General features: G+C 41.4%; 2 non-coding genes across 2 annotated transcripts; both read right to left on the bottom strand.

Moving 5' to 3' along the window:
* Nucleotides 1-12,945: 12,945 nt before the first annotated feature.
* trnaf-gaa (transfer RNA phenylalanine (anticodon GAA)) lies at nucleotides 12,946-13,018 on the bottom strand. The gene has a single exon. It is a non-coding gene; the product is annotated as a tRNA-Phe (tRNA).
* A 3,464-nt stretch (nucleotides 13,019-16,482) lies between these two features.
* On the bottom strand, nucleotides 16,483-16,555 carry trnaf-gaa (transfer RNA phenylalanine (anticodon GAA)). The gene has a single exon. It is a non-coding gene; the product is annotated as a tRNA-Phe (tRNA).
* Between the last annotated feature and the right edge of the window lie 5,102 nt (nucleotides 16,556-21,657).

Genomic DNA, 21,657 nt, shown 5'->3' with positions numbered 1-21,657 from the left:
TGATTTAGAGCTTGTTTATGAAAAAAAAGTTTTTTCTGCATTTCAATGTTGCAACTTGCTGAAAACTGTCCACAATGTTCATTTCATCTCAAATAGACAGCACAGCAAAAATGGACATCCAGAGTGCATCAAACATGATTTAGAGCTTGTTTATGGAAAAAAAGTTTTTCTGCATTTCAATGTTGCAACTTGCTGAAAACTGTCCACAATGTTCATTTCATCTCAAATAGACAGCACAGCAAAAATTGGACATCCAGAGTGCATCAAACATGATTTAGAGCTTGTTTATGGGAAAAAAAATCTGCATTTCAATGTTGCAACTTGCTGAAAACTGTCCACAATGTTCATTTCATCTCAAATAGACAGCACAGCAAAAATTGGACATCCAGAGTGCATCAAACATGATTTAGAGCTTGTTTATGGAAAAGTTTTTTTCTGCATTTCAATGTTGCAACTTGCTGAAAACTGTCCACAATGTTCATTTCATCTCAAATAGACAGCACAGCAAAATTGGACATCCAGAGTGCATCAAACATGATTTAGAGCTTGTTTATGGAGAAGAAAAAATTCTGCATTTCAATGTTGCAACTTGCTGAAAACTGTCCACAATGTTCATTTCATCTCAAATAGACAGCACAGCAAAAATTGGACATCCAGAGTGCATCAAACATGATTTAGAGCTTGTTTATGAAAAAAAGTTTTTTCTGTTTCAATGTTGCAACTTGCTGAAAACTGTCCACAATGTTCATTTCATCTCAAATAGACAGCACAGCAAAAATTGGACATCCAGAGTGCATCAAACATGATTTAGAGCTTGTTTATGGAAGAGAAAAAATTCTGCATTTCAATGTTGCAACTTGCTGAAAACTGTCCACAATGTTCATTTCATCTCAAATAGACAGCACAGCAAAATTGGACATCCAGAGTGCATCAAACATGATTTAGAGCTTGTTTATGGAAAAAAGTTTTTCTGTTTCAATGTTGCAACTTGCTGAAAACTGTCCACAATGTTCATTTCATCTCAAATAGACAGCACAGCAAAATTGGACATCCAGAGTGCATCAAACATGATTTAGAGCTTGTTTATGGAAAAAGTTTTTTCTGCATTTCAATGTTGCAACTTGCTGAAAACTGTCCACAATGTTCATTTCATCTCAAATAGACAGCACAGCAAAATTGGACATCCAGAGTGCATCAAACATGATTTAGAGCTTGTTTATGGAGAAAAAAAAAATCTGCATTTCAATGTTGCAACTTGCTGAAAACTGTCCACAATGTTCATTTCATCTCAAATAGACAGCACAGCAAAAATGGACATCCAGAGTGCATCAAACATGATTTAGAGCTTGTTTATGGAAGAAGAAAAATTCTGCATTTCAATGTTGCAACTTGCTGAAAACTGTCCACAATGTTCATTTCATCTCAAATAGACAGCACAGCAAAAATTGGACATCCAGAGTGCATCAAACATGATTTAGAGCTTGTTTATGGAAAAAAAAAATCTGCATTTCAATGTTGCAACTTGCTGAAAACTGTCCACAATGTTCATTTCATCTCAAATAGACAGCACAGCAAAAATTGGACATCCAGAGTGCATCAAACATGATTTAGAGCTTGTTTATGGAAAAGGTTTTCTGCATTTCAATGTTGCAACTTGCTGAAAACTGTCCACAATGTTCATTTCATCTCAAATAGACAGCACAGCAAAATTGGACATCCAGAGTGCATCAAACATGATTTAGAGCTTGTTTATGGAAGAAGAAAAAATTTCTGCATTTCAATGTTGCAACTTGCTGAAAACTGTCCACAATGTTCATTTCATCTCAAATAGACAGCACAGCAAAAATTGGACATCCAGAGTGCATCAAACATGATTTAGAGCTTGTTTATGGAGAAGAAAAAATCTGCATTTCAATGTTGCAACTTGCTGAAAACTGTCCACAATGTTCATTTCATCTCAAATAGACAGCACAGCAAAATTGGACATCCAGAGTGCATCAAACATGATTTAGAGCTTGTTTATGGAAGAAGAAAAAATTCTGCATTTCAATGTTGCAACTTGCTGAAAACTGTCCACAATGTTCATTTCATCTCAAATAGACAGCACAGCAAAAATTGGACATCCAGAGTGCATCAAACATGATTTAGAGCTTGTTTATGAAAAAAAAAGTTTTTTCTGCATTTCAATGTTGCAACTTGCTGAAAACTGTCCACAATGTTCATTTCATCTCAAATAGACAGCACAGCAAAAATTGGACATCCAGAGTGCATCAAACATGATTTAGAGCTTGTTTATGGAAAAAAAGGTTTCTGCATTTCAATGTTGCAACTTGCTGAAAACTGTCCACAATGTTCATTTCATCTCAAATAGACAGCACAGCAAAAATTGGACATCCAGAGTGCATCAAACATGATTTAGAGCTTGTTTATGGAGAAAAAAAAATCTGCATTTCAATGTTGCAACTTGCTGAAAACTGTCCACAATGTTCATTTCATCTCAAATAGACAGCACAGCAAAATTGGACATCCAGAGTGCATCAAACATGATTTAGAGCTTGTTTATGGAAAAGTTTTTTCTGCATTTCAATGTTGCAACTTGCTGAAAACTGTCCACAATGTTCATTTCATCTCAAATAGACAGCACAGCAAAAATTGGACATCCAGAGTGCATCAAACATGATTTAGAGCTTGTTTATGGAAGAAGAAAAAATTCTGCATTTCAATGTTGCAACTTGCTGAAAACTGTCCACAATGTTCATTTCATCTCAAATAGACAGCACAGCAAAAATTGGACATCCAGAGTGCATCAAACATGATTTAGAGCTTGTTTATGGAAAAATTTTTTCTGCATTTCAATGTTGCAACTTGCTGAAAACTGTCCACAATGTTCATTTCATCTCAAATAGACAGCACAGCAAAATTGGACATCCAGAGTGCATCAAACATGATTTAGAGCTTGTTTATGGAAAAGAAGAAAAATTCTGCATTTCAATGTTGCAACTTGCTGAAAACTGTCCACAATGTTCATTTCATCTCAAATAGACAGCACAGCAAAATTGGACATCCAGAGTGCATCAAACATGATTTAGAGCTTGTTTATGGAAAAAAGTTTTTCTGCATTTCAATGTTGCAACTTGCTGAAAACTGTCCACAATGTTCATTTCATCTCAAATAGACAGCACAGCAAAATTGGACATCCAGAGTGCATCAAACATGATTTAGAGCTTGTTTATGGAAAAAGTTTTTTTCTGCATTTCAATGTTGCAACTTGCTGAAAACTGTCCACAATGTTCATTTCATCTCAAATAGACAGCACAGCAAAAATTGGACATCCAGAGTGCATCAAACATGATTTAGAGCTTGTTTATGGAGAAAAAAAAATTCTGCATTTCAATGTTGCAACTTGCTGAAAACTGTCCACATGTTTATTTCATCTCAAATAGACAGCACAGCAAAAATTGGACATCCAGAGTGCATCAAACATGATTTAGAGCTTGTTTATGGAAGAAGAAAAAATTTCTGCATTTCAATGTTGCAACTTGCTGAAAACTGTCCACAATGTTCATTTCATCTCAAATAGACAGCACAGCAAAATTGGACATCCAGAGTGCATCAAACATGATTTAGAGCTTGTTTATGGAAAAAAAAATCTGCATTTCAATGTTGCAACTTGCTGAAAACTGTCCACAATGTTCATTTCATCTCAAATAGACAGCACAGCAAAAATTGGACATCCAGAGTGCATCAAACATGATTTAGAGCTTGTTTATGGAAAAAGGTTTTTTCTGCATTTCAATGTTGCAACTTGCTGAAAACTGTCCACAATGTTCATTTCATCTCAAATAGACAGCACAGCAAAAATTGGACATCCAGAGTGCATCAAACATGATTTAGAGCTTGTTTATGGAAGAAGAAAAAAATTCTGCATTTCAATGTTGCAACTTGCTGAAAACTGTCCACAATGTTCATTTCATCTCAAATAGACAGCACAGCAAAAATTGGACATCCAGAGTGCATCAAACATGATTTAGAGCTTGTTTATGAGAAGAAAAAATTCTGCATTTCAATGTTGCAACTTGCTGAAAACTGTCCACAATGTTCATTTCATCTCAAATAGACAGCACAGCAAAAATTGGACATCCAGAGTGCATCAAACATGATTTAGAGCTTGTTTATGAGAAAAAATTTTTCTGCATTTCAATGTTGCAACTTGCTGAAAACTGTCCACAATGTTCATTTCATCTCAAATAGACAGCACAGCAAAATTGGACATCCAGAGTGCATCAAACATGATTTAGAGCTTGTTTATGGAAAAAAGGTTTTTCTGCATTTCAATGTTGCAACTTGCTGAAAACTGTCCACAATGTTCATTTCATCTCAAATAGACAGCACAGCAAAAATTGGACATCCAGAGTGCATCAAACATGATTTAGAGCTTGTTTATGGAGAAGAAAAAAAATTCTGCATTTCAATGTTGCAACTTGCTGAAAACTGTCCACAATGTTCATTTCATCTCAAATAGACAGCACAGCAAAAATTGGACATCCAGAGTGCATCAAACATGATTTAGAGCTTGTTTATGGAAAAAGTTTTTTCTGCATTTCAATGTTGCAACTTGCTGAAAACTGTCCACAATGTTATTTCATCTCAAATAGACAGCACAGCAAAATTGGACATCCAGAGTGCATCAAACATGATTTAGAGCTTGTTTATGGAAAAAAAAAATTCTGCATTTCAATGTTGCAACTTGCTGAAAACTGTCCACAATGTTCATTTCATCTCAAATAGACAGCACAGCAAAAATTGGACATCCAGAGTGCATCAAACATGATTTAGAGCTTGTTATGGAAAAGGTTTTTTCTGCATTTCAATGTTGCAACTTGCTGAAAACTGTCCACAATGTTCATTTCATCTCAAATAGACAGCACAGCAAAATTGGACATCCAGAGTGCATCAAACATGATTTAGAGCTTGTTTATGGAAGAAGAAAAATTCTGCATTTCAATGTTGCAACTTGCTGAAAACTGTCCACAATGTTCATTTCATCTCAAATAGACAGCACAGCAAAAATTGGACATCCAGAGTGCATCAAACATGATTTAGAGCTTGTTTATGGAAAAAAAGTTTTTTCTGCATTTCAATGTTGCAACTTGCTGAAAACTGTCCACAATGTTCATTTCATCTCAAATAGACAGCACAGCAAAATTGGACATCCAGAGTGCATCAAACATGATTTAGAGCTTGTTTATGGAGAAAAAAAATCTGCATTTCAATGTTGCAACTTGCTGAAAACTGTCCACAATGTTCATTTCATCTCAAATAGACAGCACAGCAAAATTGGACATCCAGAGTGCATCAAACATGATTTAGAGCTTGTTTATAGTATGGGGATCGAACCCATAACCTTGGCGTTATTTGCACCACACTCTAACCAACTGAGCTAACCGTCCACTAGCTATTGGGTGCAATTGTTGATATGCACCGAGCCTCTGCAAGTGCTGGCGCCTAAACTAACAATCAACCAACAGCATAGCCTGACAAGACTTGGACCCTCTTGGTTGCTTCTTGCGGAAATTCCAAATGGCTGGGGAATTAGCTCAAATGCTTTGCATGCCTGAGTAGTGGGATTGATGCCTGCATTCTCCAAAAGCACATTGTTTTATGGATCCAAGAAAACTCCAGTTCACTCTCATGCAGCCTTGTCTTACGACAACCTACTGTCATGTAACAATGACAAGAAACTGTCATGCAACAATGACAAGCAACTCTCATGTAACACTGATGTCACAATGTTAGATGACAAAGCAAGACATTACTTACTTTCAGAGAGCAGTGTATCACACACTCTAACCAACTGAGCTAACCGGCCGCTGGCTACAGAGCACAATTGTTGAGATGCACCGAGCCTCTGCAAGGTGCTGGAGCGCAAACTAACAAGTCCACCAACAGCATAGCCTGACAAGACTGGACACTCTTGGTTGCTCCTTGTGGCAATTCCAAACAGCTGGGGAATTTGTTCAATTGGTATTGTGTTTGCTTAGCATGCTATAGGTAGTGGGATCGGTGCCCGCATTCCCAAAAACAATTTTTTTTGTGGATCCAAGAAAGCTCCAGTTCACACTTCATGCAGCCTTGTCTTACGACAACCTACTGTCATGTAACAATGACAAGCAACTTCCTGTAACACTGATGTCAAAATGTCAGATGAAAAAGCAAGACATTACTTACTTTCAGAGGAGCAGCGTAGCACACACCATTGAGGCCCACAACAAAGCTGTGGATAGTTTCCTTGAAGCCAGAGCATAAAGAAAGAACACATACAGATGCCGAAACCTGGGATCGAACCAGGGACCTTTAGATCTTCAGTCTAACGCTGTCCCAACTGAGATTTTCAGCAATTCACTCAACTTAATTCTGTGGCACCCTTGACAATTCACATGCATGTGACTCATAATTTTGACACTCAAAATGTACATAATTGCCAGTATGGGGATCGAACCCATAACCTTGGCGTTATTTGCACCACACTCTAACCAACTGAGCTAACCGTCCACTGGCTATTGGGTGCAATTGTTGATATGCACCGAGCCTCTGCAAGTGCTGGCGCCTAAACTAACAAATCAACCAACAGCATAGCCTGACAAGACTGGACCCTCTTGGTTGCTTCTTGCGGAAATTCCAAATGGCTGGGGAATTAGCTCAAATTCTTTGAATGCCTGAGGTAGTGGGATCGATGCCTGCATTCTCCAAAAGCACATTGTTTTATGGATCCAAGAAAACTCCAGTTCACTCTTCATGCAGCCTTGTCTTACGACAACCTACTGTCATGTAAACAATGACAAGAAACTGTCATGCAACAATGACAAGCAACTCTCATGTAACACTGATGTCACAATGTTAGATGACAAAGCAAGACATTACTTACTTTCAGAGAGCAGTGTATCACACACTCTAACCAACTGAGCTAACCGGCCGCTGGCTACAGAGCACAATTGTTGAGATGCACCGAGCCTCTGCAAGTGCTGGAGCGCAAACTAACAAGTCCACCAACAGCATAGCCTGACAAGACTGGACACACTTGGTTGCTCCTTGTGGCAATTTCAAACAGCTGGGAAATTTGATAAATTGGTATTGTGTTTGCTTAGCATGCTATAGGTATTGGGATCGATGCCCGCATTCCCCAAAAACAATTTTTTGGGTGGATCCAAGAAAGCTCCAGTTCACACTTCATGCAGCCTTGTCTTACAACAACCTACTGTCATGTAACAATGACAAGCAACTTTCCTGTAACACTGATGTCAAAATGTCAGATGAAAAAGCAAGACATTACTTACTTTCAGAGGAGCAGCGTAGCACACACCATTGAGGCCCACAAACAAAGCTGTGGATAGTTTCCTTGAAGCCAGAGCATAAAGAATGAACACATACAAATGCCGAAACCCGGGATCAAACCAGGGACCTTCAGATCTTCAGTCTAACGCTCTCCCAACTGAGCTATTTCGACAATTCACTCAACTTAATTCTGTGGCACCCTTGACAATTCACATGCATGTGACTCATAATTTTGACACTCAAAATGTACATAATTGCCAGTATGGGGATCGAACTCATAATCTTGGCGTTATTAGCACCACACTCTAACCAACTGAGCTAACCTTCCACTAGATATTGGGTGCAATTGTTGATATGCACCGAACCTCTGCAAGTGCTGGCGCCTAAACTAACAAATCAACCAACAGCATAGACTGACAAGACTGGACCCTCTTGGTTGCTTCTTGAGGAAATTCCAAACGGCTGGGGAATTAGCTCAAATTCTTTGCATCCCTGAGGTAGTTGGATCGATGCCTGCATTCTCCAAAAGCACATTATTTTATGGATCCAAGAAAACTCCAGTTCACACTTCATGCAGCCTTGTCTTACGACAACCTACTGTCATGTAAACAATGACATGAAACTGTCATGTAAAAATGACAAGCAACTCTCATGTAACACTGATGTCACATGACAGAGCAAGACATTACTTACTTTCAGAGAGCAGCGTATCACACACTCTAACAAACTGAGCTAACCGTCCGCTGGCTACAGAGCACAATTGTTGAGATGAGCCTCTGCAAGTGCTGGAGCGCAAACTAACAAGTCCACCAACAGCATAGCCTGACAAGACTGGACACTCTTGGTTGCTCCTTGTGGCAATTCCAAACAGCTGGGGAATTTGTTCAATTGGTATTGTGTTTGCTTAGCATGCTATAGGTAGTGGGATCGGTGCCCGCATTCCCCAAAAACATTTTTTTTTGTGGATCCAAGAAAGCTCCAGTTCACACTTCATGCAGCCTTGTCTTACGACAACCTACTGTCATGTAACAATGAAAAGCAACTTTCCTGTAACACTGATGTCAAAATGTCAGATGAAAAAGCAAGACATTACTTACTTTCAGAGGAGCAGCGTAGCACACACCATTGAGGCCCACAAACAAAGCTGTGGATAGTTTCCTTGAAGCCAGAGCATAAAGAAAGAACACATAAAGATGACAAAAGCAGGAATCGAACCAGGGACCTTTAGATCTTCAGTCTAACGCTCTCCCAACTGAACTATTTCAGCAATTCACTCAACTTAATTCTGTGGCACCCTTGACAATTCACATGCATGTGACTCATAATTTTGACACTCAAAATGTACATAATTGCCAGTATGGGGATCGAACCCATAACCTTGGCGTTATTTGCACCACACTCTAACCAACTGAGCTAACCGTCCACTAGCTATTGGGTGCAATTGTTGATATGCACCGAGCCTCTGCAAGTGCTGGCGCCTAAACTAACAAATCAACCAACAGCATAGCCTGACAAGACTGGACCCTCTTGGTTGCTTCTTGCGGAAATTCCAAATGGCTGGGGAATTAGCTCAAATGCTTTGCATGCCTGAGGTAGTGGGATTGATGCCTGCATTCTCCAAAAGCACATTGTTTTATGGATCCAAGAAAACTCCAGTTCACTCTTCATGCAGCCTTGTCTTACGACAACCTACTGTCATGTAAACAATGACAAGAAACTGTCATGCAACAATGACAAGCAACTCTCATGTAACACTGATGTCACAATGTTAGATGACAAAGCAAGACATTACTTACTTTCAGAGAGCAGTGTATCACACACTCTAACCAACTGAGCTAACCGGCCGCTGGCTACAGAGCACAATTGTTGAGATGCACCGAGCCTCTGCAAGTGCTGGAGCGCAAACTAACAAGTCCACCAACAGCATAGCCTGACAAGACTGGACACTCTTGGTTGCTCCTTGTGGCAATTCCAAACAGCTGGGGAATTTGTTCAATTGGTATTGTGTTTGCTTAGCATGCTATAGGTAGTGGGATCGGTGCCCGCATTCCCCAAAAACATTTTTTTTGTGGATCCAAGAAAGCTCCAGTTCACACTTCATGCAGCCTTGTCTTACGACAACCTACTGTCATGTAACAATGACAAGCAACTTTCCTGTAACACTGATGTCAAAATGTCAGATGAAAAAGCAAGACATTACTTACTTTCAGAGGAGCAGCGTAGCACACACCATTGAGGCCCACAAACAAAGCTGTGGATAGTTTCCTTGAAGCCAGAGCATAAAGAAAGAACACATACAGATGACGAAACCAGGAATCGAACCAGGGACCTTTAGATCTTCAGTCTAACGCTCTCCCAACTGAACTATTTCAGCAATTCCATCAACTTAATTCTGTGGCACCCTTGACAATTCACATGCATGTGACTCATAATTTTAACACTCAAAATGTACATAATTGCCAGTATGGGGATCGAACCCATAACCTTGGCGTTATTTGCACCACACTCTAACCAACTGAGCTAACCGTCCACTAGCTATTGGGTGCAATTGTTGATATGCACCGAGCCTCTGCAAGTGCTGGCGCCTAAACTAACAAATCAACCAAAAGCATAGCCTGACAAGACTGGACCCTCTTGGTTGCTTCTTGCGGAAATTCCAAATGGCTGGGGAATTAGCTCAAATGCTTTGCATGCCTGAGGTAGTGGGATTGATGCCTGCATTCTCCAAAAGCACATTGTTTTATGGATCCAAGAAAACTCCAGTTCACTCTTCATGCAGCCTTGTCTTACGACAACCTACTGTCATGTAAACAATGACAAGAAACTGTCATGCAACAATGACAAGCAACTCTCATGTAACACTGATGTCACAATGTTAGATGACAAAGCAAGACATTACTTACTTTCAGAGAGCAGTGTATCACACACTCTAAACCAACTGAGCTAACCGGCCGCTGGCTACAGAGCACAATTGTTGAGATGCACCGAGCCTCTGCAAGTGCTGGAGCGCAAACTAACAAGTCCACCAACAGCATAGCCTGACAAGACTGGACACTCTTGGTTGCTCCTTGTGGCAATTCCAAACAGCTGGGGAATTTGTTCAATTGGTATTGTGTTTGCTTAGCATGCTATAGGTAGTGGGATCGGTGCCCGCATTCCCCAAAAACAATTTTTTTTGTGGATCCAAGAAAGCTCCAGTTCACACTTCATGCAGCCTTGTCTTACGACAACCTACTGTCATGTAACAATGAAAAGCAACTTTCCTGTAACACTGATGTCAAAATGTCAGATGAAAAAGCAAGACATTACTTACTTTCAGAGGAGCAGCGTAGCACACACCATTGAGGCCCACAAACAAAGCTGTGGATAGTTTCCTTGAAGCCAGAGCATAAAGAAAGAACACATACAGATGCCGAAACCTGGGATCGAACCAGGGACCTTTAGATCTTCAGTCTAACGCTGTCCCAACTGAGATTTTTCAGCAATTCACTCAACTTAATTCTGTGGCACCCTTGACAATTCACATGCATGTGACTCATAATTTTGACACTCAAAATGTACATAATTGCCAGTATGGGGATCGAACCCATAACCTTGGCGTTATTTGCACCACACTCTAACCAACTGAGCTAACCGTCCACTGGCTATTGGGTGCAATTGTTGATATGCACCGAGCCTCTGCAAGTGCTGGCGCCTAAACTAACAAATCAACCAACAGCATAGCCTGACAAGACTGGACCCTCTTGGTTGCTTCTTGCGGAAATTCCAAATGGCTGGGGAATTAGCTCAAATTCTTTGAATGCCTGAGGTAGTGGGATCGATGCCTGCATTCTCCAAAAGCACATTGTTTTATGGATCCAAGAAAACTCCAGTTCACTCTTCATGCAGCCTTGTCTTACGACAACCTACTGTCATGTAAACAATGACAAGAAACTGTCATGCAACAATGACAAGCAACTCTCATGTAACACTGATGTCACAATGTTAGATGACAAAGCAAGACATTACTTACTTTCAGAGAGCAGTGTATCACACACTCTAACCAACTGAGCTAACCGGCCGCTGGCTACAGAGCACAATTGTTGAGATGCACCGAGCCTCTGCAAGTGCTGGAGCGCAAACTAACAAGTCCACCAACAGCATAGCCTGACAAGACTGGACACACTTGGTTGCTCCTTGTGGCAATTTCAAAGAGCTGGGAAATTTGATAAATTGGTATTGTGTTTGCTTAGCATGCTATAGGTATTGGGATCGATGCCCGCATTCCCCAAAAACAATTTTTTGGGTGGATCCAAGAAAGCTCCAGTTCACACTTCATGCAGCCTTGTCTTACAACAACCTACTGTCATGTAACAATGACAAGCAACTTTCCTGTAACACTGATGTCAAAATGTCAGATGAAAAAGCAAGACATTACTTACTTTCAGAGGAGCAGCGTAGCACACACCATTGAGGCCCACAAACAAAGCTGTGGATAGTTTCCTTGAAGCCAGAGCATAAAGAATGAACACATACAAATGCCGAAACCCGGGATCAAACCAGGGACCTTCAGATCTTCAGTCTAACGCTCTCCCAACTGAGCTATTTCGACAATTCACTCAACTTAATTCTGTGGCACCCTTGACAATTCACATGCATGTGACTCATAATTTTGACACTCAAAATGTACATAATTGCCAGTATGGGGATCGAACTCATAATCTTGGCGTTATTAGCACCACACTCTAACCAACTGAGCTAACCTTCCACTAGATATTGGGTGCAATTGTTGATATGCACCGAACCTCTGCAAGTGCTGGCGCCTAAACTAACAAATCAACCAACAGCATAGACTGACAAGACTGGACCCTCTTGGTTGCTTCTTGAGGAAATTCCAAACGGCTGGGGAATTAGCTCAAATTCTTTGCATCCCTGAGGTAGTTGGATCGATGCCTGCATTCTCCAAAAGCACATTATTTTATGGATCCAAGAAAACTCCAGTTCACACTTCATGCAGCCTTGTCTTACGACAACCTACTGTCATGTAAACAATGACATGAAACTGTCATGTAAAAATGACAAGCAACTCTCATGTAACACTGATGTCACATGACAGAGCAAGACATTACTTACTTTCAGAAAGCAGCGTATCACACACTCTAACCAACTGAGCTAACCGTCCGCTGGCTACAGAGCACAATTGTTGAGATGAGCCTCTGCAAGTGCTGGAGCGCAAACTAACAAGTCCACCAACAGCATAGCCTGACAAGACTGGACACTCTTGGTTGCTCCTTGTGGCAATTTCAAACAGCTGGGAAATTTGATCAATTGGTATTGTTTTTGCTTAGCATGCTATAGGTAGTGGGATCGATTCCCGCATTCCCCCAAAACAATTTTTTTGGTGGGTCCAAGAAAGCTCCAGTTCACACTTCATGCAGCCTTGTCTTACGACAACCTACTGTCATGTAACAATGACAAGCAACTTTCCTGTAACACTGATGTCAAAATGTCAGATATAAAAGCAAGACATAACTTTCTTTCAGAAGAGCAGCGTAGCACACACCATTGAGGCCCACAAACAAAGCTGTGGATAGTTTCCTTGAAGCCAGAGCATAAAGAAAGAACACATACAGATGTCGAAACCAGGGATCGAACCAGGGACCTTTAGATCTTCAGTCTAACGCTCTCCCAACTGAGCTATTTCGGCAATTCACTCAATTTGATTCTGTAGCACCCTTGACAATTCACATGCATGTGATTCATAATTTTGACACTCAAAATGTACATAATTGCCAGTATGGGGATCGAACCCATAACCTTGGCATTATTTGCACCACACTCTAACCAACTGAGCTAACCTTCCACTAGATATTGGGTGCAATTGTTGATTTGCACCGAACCTCTGCAAGTGCTGGCGCCTAAACTAACAAATCAACCAACAGCATAGACTGACAAGACTGGACCCTCTTGGTTGCTTCTTGAGGAAATTCCAAACGGCTGGGGAATTAGCTCAAATTCTTTGCATCCCTGAGGTAGTTGGATCGATGCCTGCATTCTCCAAAAGCACATTATTTTATGGATCCAAGAAAACTCCAGTTCACACTTCATGCAGCCTTGTCTTACGACAACCTACTGTCATGTAAACAATGACATGAAACTGTCATGTAAAAATGACAAGCAACTCTCATGTAACACTGATGTCACATGACAGAGCAAGACATTACTTACTTTCAGAGAGCAGCGTATCACACACTCTAACCAACTGAGCTAACCGTCCGCTGGCTACAGAGCACAATTGTTGAGATGAGCCTCTGCAAGTGCTGGAGCGCAAACTAACAAGTCCACCAACAGCATAGCCTGACAAGACTGGACACTCTTGGTTGCTCCTTGTGGCAATTTCAAACAGCTGGGAAATTTGATCAATTGGTATTGTTTTTGCTTAGCATGCTATAGGTAGTGGGATCGATTCCCGCATTCCCCCAAAACAATTTTTTTTGTGGGTCCAAGAAAGCTCCAGTTCACACTTCATGCAGCCTTGTCTTACGACAACCTACTGTCATGTAACAATGACAAGCAACTTTCCTGTAACACTGATGTCAAAATGTCAGATATAAAAGCAAGACATTACTTTCTTTCAGAAGAGCAGCGTAGCACACACCATTGAGGCCCACAAACAAAGCTGTGGATAGTTTCCTTGAAGCCAAAGCATAAAGAAAGAACACATACAGATGCCGAAACCAGGGATCGAACCAGGGACCTTTAGATCTTCAGTCTAACGGTCTCCCAATTGAGCTATTTCCGCAATTTACTCAACTTAATTCTGTGGCACCCTTGACAATTCACAGGCATGTGACTCATAATTTTGAAACTCAAAATGTACATAATTGCCAGTATGGGGATCGAACCCATAACCTTGGCATTATTTGCACCACACTCTAACCAACTGAGCTAACCTTCCACTAGTTATTGGGTGCAATTGTTGATATGCACCGAACCTCTGCAAGTGCTGGCGCCTAAACTAACAAATCAACCAACAGCATAGACTGACAAGACTGGACCCTCTTGGTTGCTTCTTGAGGAAATTCCAAACGGCTGGGGAATTAGCTCAAATTCTTTGCATCCCTGAGGTAGTTGGATCGATGCCTGCATTCTCCAAAAGCACATTATTTTATGGATCCAAGAAAACTCCAGTTCACACTTCATGCAGCCTTGTCTTACGACAATCTACTGTCATGTAACAATGACAAGCAACTTTCCTGTAACACTGATGTCAAAATGTCAGATGAAAAAGCAAGACATTACTTACTTTAAGAGGAGCAGCGTAGCACACACCATTGAGGCTCACAAACAAAGCTGTGGATAGTTTCCTTGAAGCCAAAGCATAAAGAAAAAACACATACAGATGCCGAAACCAGGGATCAAACCAGGGACCTTTAGATCTTCAGTCTAACGCTCTCCCAACTGAGGTATTTCGGCAATTCACTCAACTTAATTCTGTGGCACCCTTGACAATTCACATGCATGTGACTCATAATTTTGACACTCAAAATGTACATAATTGCCAGTATGGGGATCGAACCCATAACCTTGGCATTATTTTCACCACACTCTAACCAACTGAGCTAACCTTCCACTAGATATTGGGTGCAATTGTTGATTTGCACCGAACCTCTGCAAGTGCTGGCGCCTAAACTAACAAATCAACCAACAGCATAGACTGACAAGACTGGACCCTCTTGGTTGCTTCTTGAGGAAATTCCAAACGGCTGGGGAATTAGCTCAAATTCTTTGCATCCCTGAGGTAGTTGGATCAATGCCTGCATTCTCCAAAAGCACATTATTTTATGGATCCAAGAAAACTCCAGTTCACACTTCATGCAGCCTTGTCTTACGACAACCTACTGTCATGTAAACAATGACATGAAACTGTCATGTAAAAATGACAAGCAACTCTCATGTAACACTGATGTCACATGACAGAGCAAGACATTACTTACTTTCAGAGAGCAGCGTATCACACACTCTAACCAACTGAGCTAACCGTCCGCTGGCTACAGAGCACAATTGTTGAGATGAGCCTCTGCAAGTGCTGGAGCGCAAACTAACAAGTCCACCAACAGCATAGCCTGACAAGACTGGACACTCTTGGTTGCTCCTTGTGGCAATTTCAAACAGCTGGGAAATTTGATCAATTGGTATTGTTTTTGCTTAGCATGCTATAGGTAGTGGGATCGATTCCCGCATTCCCCCCCCAAAATTTTTTTGTGGGTCCAAGAAAACTCCAGTTCACACTTCATGCAGCCTTGTCTTACGACAACCTACTGTCATGTAACAATGACAAGCAACTTTCCTGTAACACCGATGTCAAAATGTCAGATATAAAAGCAAGACATTACTTTCTTTCAGAAGAGCAGCGTAGCACACACCATTGAGGCCCACAGACAAAGCTGTGGATAGTTTCCTTGAAGCCAGAGCATAAAGAAAGAACACATACAGATGCCGAAACCAGGGATCGAATCAGGGACCTTTAGATCTTCAGTCTAACGCTCTCCCAACTGAGCTATTTCGGCAATTCACTCGACTTGATTCTGTAGCACCCTTGACAATTCACATGCATGTGATTGATCATTTTGACACTCAAAATGTACATAATTGCCAGTATGGGGATCGAACCCATAACCTTGGCATTATTTGCACCACACTCTAACCAACTGAGCTAACCTTCCACTAGTTATTGGGTGCAATTGTTGATATGCACCGAACCTCTGCAAGTGCTGGCGCCTAAACTAACAAATCAACCAACAGCATAGACTGACAAGACTGGACCCTCTTGGTTGCTTCTTGAGGAAATTCCAAACGGCTGGGGAATTAGCTCAAATTCTTTGCATCCCTGAGGTAGTTGGATCGATGCCTGCATTCTCCAAAAGCACATTATTTTATGGATCCAAGAAAACTCCAGTTCACACTTCATGCAGCCTTGTCTTACGACAACCTACTGTCATGTAACAATAACAAGCAACTTTCCTGTAACACTGATGTCAAAATGTCAGATGAAAAAGCAAGACATTACTTACTTTAAGAGGAGCAGCGTAGCACACACCATTGAGGCCCACAAACAAAGCTGTGGATAGTTTACTTGAAGCCAAAGCATAAAGAAAGAACACATACAGATGCCGAAACCAGGGATCGAACCAGGGACCTTTAGATCTTCAGTCTAACGCTCTCCCAACTGAGCTATTTCGGCAATTCACTCTACTTAATTCTGTGGCACCCTTGACAATTCACAGGCATGTGACTCATAATTTTGAAACTCAAAATGTACATAATTGCCAGTATGGGGATCGAACCCATAACCTTGGCATTATTTGCACCACACTCTAACCAACTGAGCTAACCTTCCACTAGTTATTGGGTGCAATTGTTGATATGCACCGAACCTCTGCAAGTGCTGGCGCCTAAACTAACAAATCAACCAACAGCATAGACTGACAAGACTGGACCCTCTTGGTTGCTTCTTGAGGAAATTCCAAACGGCTGGGGAATTAGCTCAAATTCTTTGCATCCCTGAGGTAGTTGGATCGATGCCTGCATTCTCCAAAAGCACATTATTTTATGGATCCAAGAAAACTCCAGTTCACACTTCATGCAGCCTTGTCTTACGACAACCTACTGTCATGTAACAATGACAAGCAACTTTCCTGTAACACTGATGTCAAAATGTCAGATGAAAAAGCAAGACATTACTTACTTTAAGAGGAGCAGCGTAGCACACACCATTGAGGCTCACAAACAAAGCTGTGGATAGTTTCCTTGAAGCCAAAGCATAAAGAAAGAACACATACAGATGCCGAAACCAGGGATCGAACCAGGGACCTTTAGATCTTCAGTCTAACGGTCTCCCAATTGAGCTATTTCGGCAATTTACTCAACTTAATTCTGTGGCACCCTTGACAATTCACAGGCATGTGACTCATAATTTTGAAACTCAAAATGTACATAATTGCCAGTATGGGGATCGAACCCATAACCTTGGCATTATTTGCACCACACTCTAACCAACTGAGCTAACCTTCCACTAGTTATTGGGTGCAATTGTTGATATGCACCGAACCTCTGCAAGTGCTGGCGCCTAAACTAACAAATCAACCAACAGCATAGACTGACAAGACTGGACCCTCTTGGTTGCTTCTTGAGGAAATTCCAAACGGCTGGGGAATTAGCTCAAATTCTTTGCATCCCTGAGGTAGTTGGATCGATGCCTGCATTCTCCAAAAGCACATTATTTTATGGATCCAAGAAAACTCCAGTTCACACTTCATGCAGCCTTGTCTTACGACAATCTACTGTCATGTAACAATGACAAGCAACTTTCCTGTAACACTGATGTCAAAATGTCAGATGAAAAAGCAAGACATTACTTACTTTAAGAGGAGCAGCGTAGCACACACCATTGAGGCTCACAAACAAAGCTGTGGATAGTTTCCTTGAAGCCAAAGCATAAAGAAAGAACACATACAGATGCCGAAACCAGGGATCAAACCAGGGACCTTTAGATCTTCAGTCTAACGCTCTCCCAACTGAGGTATTTCGGCAATTCACTCAACTTAATTCTGTGGCACCCTTGACAATTCACATGCATGTGACTCATAATTTTGACACTCAAAATGTACATAATTGCCAGTATGGGGATCGAACCCATAACCTTGGCATTATTTTCACCACACTCTAACCAACTGAGCTAACCTTCCACTAGATATTGGGTGCAATTGTTGATTTGCACCGAACCTCTGCAAGTGCTGGCGCCTAAACTAACAAATCAACCAACAGCATAGACTGACAAGACTGGACCCTCTTGGTTGCTTCTTGAGGAAATTCCAAACGGCTGGGGAATTAGCTCAAATTCTTTGCATCCCTGAGGTAGTTGGATCAATGCCTGCATTCTCCAAAAGCACATTATTTTATGGATCCAAGAAAACTCCAGTTCACACTTCATGCAGCCTTGTCTTACGACAACCTACTGTCATGTAAACAATGACATGAAACTGTCATGTAAAAATGACAAGCAACTCTCATGTAACACTGATGTCACATGACAGAGCAAGACATGACTTACTTTCAGAGAGCAGCGTATCACACACTCTAACCAACTGAGCTAACCGTCCGCTGGCTACAGAGCACAATTGTTGAGATGAGCCTCTGCAAGTGCTGGAGCGCAAACTAACAAGTCCACCAACAGCATAGCCTGACAAGACTGGACACTCTTGGTTGCTCCTTGTGGCAATTTCAAACAGCTGGGAAATTTGATCAATTGGTATTGTTTTTGCTTAGCATGCTATAGGTAGTGGGATCGATTCCCGCATTCCCCCAAAACAATTTTTTTTGTGGGTCCAAGAAAGCTCCAGTTCACACTTCATGCAGCCTTGTCTTACGACAACCTACTGTCATGTAACAATGACAAGCAACTTTCCTGTAACACCGATGTCAAAATGTCAGATATAAAAGCAAGACATTACTTTCTTTCAGAAGAGCAGCGTAGCACACACCATTGAGGCCCACAGACAAAGCTGTGGATAGTTTCCTTGAAGCCAGAGCATAAAGAAAGAACACATACAGATGCCGAAACCAGGGATCGAATCAGGGACCTTTAGATCTTCAGTCTAACGCTCTCCCAACTGAGCTATTTCGGCAATTCACTCAACTTGATTCTGTAGCACCCTTGACAATTCACATGCATGTGATTGATAATTTTGACACTCAAAATGTACATAATTGCCAGTATGGGGATCGAACCCATAACCTTGGCATTATTTGCACCACACTCTAACCAACTGAGCTAACCTTCCACTAGTTATTGGGTGCAATTGTTGATATGCACCGAACCTCTGCAAGTGCTGGCGCCTAAACTAACAAATCAACCAACAGCATAGACTGACAAGACTGGACCCTCTTGGTTGCTTCTTGAGGAAATTCCAAACGGCTGGGGAATTAGCTCAAATTCTTTGCATCCCTGAGGTAGTTGGATCGATGCCTGCATTCTCCAAAAGCACATTATTTTATGGATCCAAGAAAACTCCAGTTCACACTTCATGCAGCCTTGTCTTACGACAACCTACTGTCATGTAACAATGACAAGCAACTTTCCTGTAACACTGATGTCAAAATGTCAGATGAAAAAGCAAGACATTACTTACTTTAAGAGGAGCAGCGTAGCACACACCATTGAGGCCCACAAACAAAGCTGTGGATAGTTTCCTTGAAGCCAAAGCATAAAGAAAGAACACATACAGATGCCGAAACCAGGGATCGAACCAGGAACCTTTAGATCTTCCGTCTAACGCTCTCCCAACTGAGCTATTTCGGCAATTCACTCAACTTAATTCTGTGGCACCCTTGACAATTCACATGCATGTGACTCATAATTTTGACACTCAAAATGTACATAATTGCCAGTATGGGGATCGAACCCATAACCTTGGCATTATTTGCACCACACTCTAACCAACTGAGCTAACCTTCCACTAGATATTGGGTGCAATTGTTGATATGCACCGAACCTCTGCAAGTGCTGGCGCCTAAACTAACAAATCAACCAACAGCATAGATTGACAAGACTGGACCCTCTTGGTTGCTTCTTGAGGAAATTCCAAACGGCTGGGGAATTAGCTCAAATTCTTTGCATCCCTGAGGTAGTTGGATCGATGCCCGCATTCTCCAAAAGCACATTATTTTATGGATCCAAGAAAACTCCAGTTCACACTTCATGCAGCCTTGTCTTACGACAACCTACTGTCATGTAAACAATGACATGAAACTGTCATGTAAAAATGACAAGCAACTCTCATGTAACACTGATGTCACAATGTCAGATGACAGAGCAAGACATTACTTACTTTCAGAGAGCAGCGTATCACACACTCTAACCAACTGAGCTAACCGTCTGCTGGCTACAGAGCACAATTGTTGAGATGAGCCTCTGCAAGTGCTGGAGCGCAAACTAACAAGTCCACCAACAGCATAGCCTGACAAGACTGGACACTCTTGGTTGCTCCTTGTGGCAATTTCAAACAGCTGGGAAATTTGATCAATTGGTATTGTTTTTGCTTAGCATGCTATAGGTAGTGGGATCGATTCCCGCATTCCCCCAAAACATTTTCTTTTGTGGGTCCAAGAAAGCTCCAGTTCACACTTCATGCAGCCTTGTCTTACGACAACCTACTGTCATGTAACAATGACAAGCAACTTTCCTGTAACACCGATGTCAAAATGTCAGATATAAAAGCAAGACATTACTTTCTATCAGAAGAGCAGCGTAGCACACACCATTGAGGCCCACAGACAAAGCTGTGGATAGTTTCCTTGAAGCCAGAGCATAAAGAAAGAACACATACAGATGCCAAAACCAGGGATCAAATCAGGGACCTTTAGATCTTCAGTCTAACGCTCTCCCAACTGAGCTATTTCGGCAATTCATTCAACTTGATTCTGTAGCACCCTTGACAATTCACATGCATGTGATTCATAATTTTGACACTCAAAATGTACATAATTGCCAGTATGGGGATCGAACCCATAACCTTGGCATTATTTGCACCACACTCTAACCAACTGAGCTAACCTTCCACTAGTTATTGGGTGCAATTGTTGATATGCACCGAACCTCTGCAAGTGCTGGCGCCTAAACTAACAAATCAACCAACAGCATAGACTGACAAGACTGGACCCTCTTGGTTGCTTCTTGAGGAAATTCCAAAGGGCTGGGGAATTAGCTCAAATTCTTTGCATCCCTGAGGTAGTTGGATCGATGCCTGCATTCTCCAAAAGCACATTATTTTATGGATCCAAGAAAACTCCAGTTCACACTTCATGCAGCCTTGTCTTACGACAACCTACTGTCATGTAAACAATGACATGAAACTGTCATGTAAAAATGACAAGCAACTCTCATGTAACACTGATGTCACATGACAGAGCAAGACATTACTTACTTTCAGAGAGCAGCGTATCACACACTCTAACCAACTGAGCTAACCGTCCGCTGGCTACAGAGCACAATTGTTGAGATGAGCCTCTGCAAGTGCTGGAGCGCAAACTAACAAGTCCACCAACAGCATAGCCTGACAAGACTGGACACTCTTGGTTGCTCCTTGTGGCAATTTCAAACAGCTGGGAAATTTGATCAATTGGTATTGTTTTTGCTTAGCATGCTATAGGTAGTGGGATCGATTCCCGCATTCCCCCAAAACAATTTTTTTTGTGGGTCCAAGAAAGCTCCAGTTCACACTTCATGCAGCCTTGTCTTACGACAACCTACTGTCATGTAACAATGACAAGCAACTTTCCTGTAAC

Source organism: Oncorhynchus kisutch, unplaced genomic scaffold, assembly GCF_002021735.2.
Source record: "Oncorhynchus kisutch isolate 150728-3 unplaced genomic scaffold, Okis_V2 scaffold1380, whole genome shotgun sequence".
Lineage (NCBI taxonomy): Eukaryota > Metazoa > Chordata > Actinopteri > Salmoniformes > Salmonidae > Oncorhynchus > Oncorhynchus kisutch.
The sequence above is the reverse complement of the archived record's forward strand: the minus strand, read 5'-3'. Positions and strand labels throughout refer to the sequence as shown.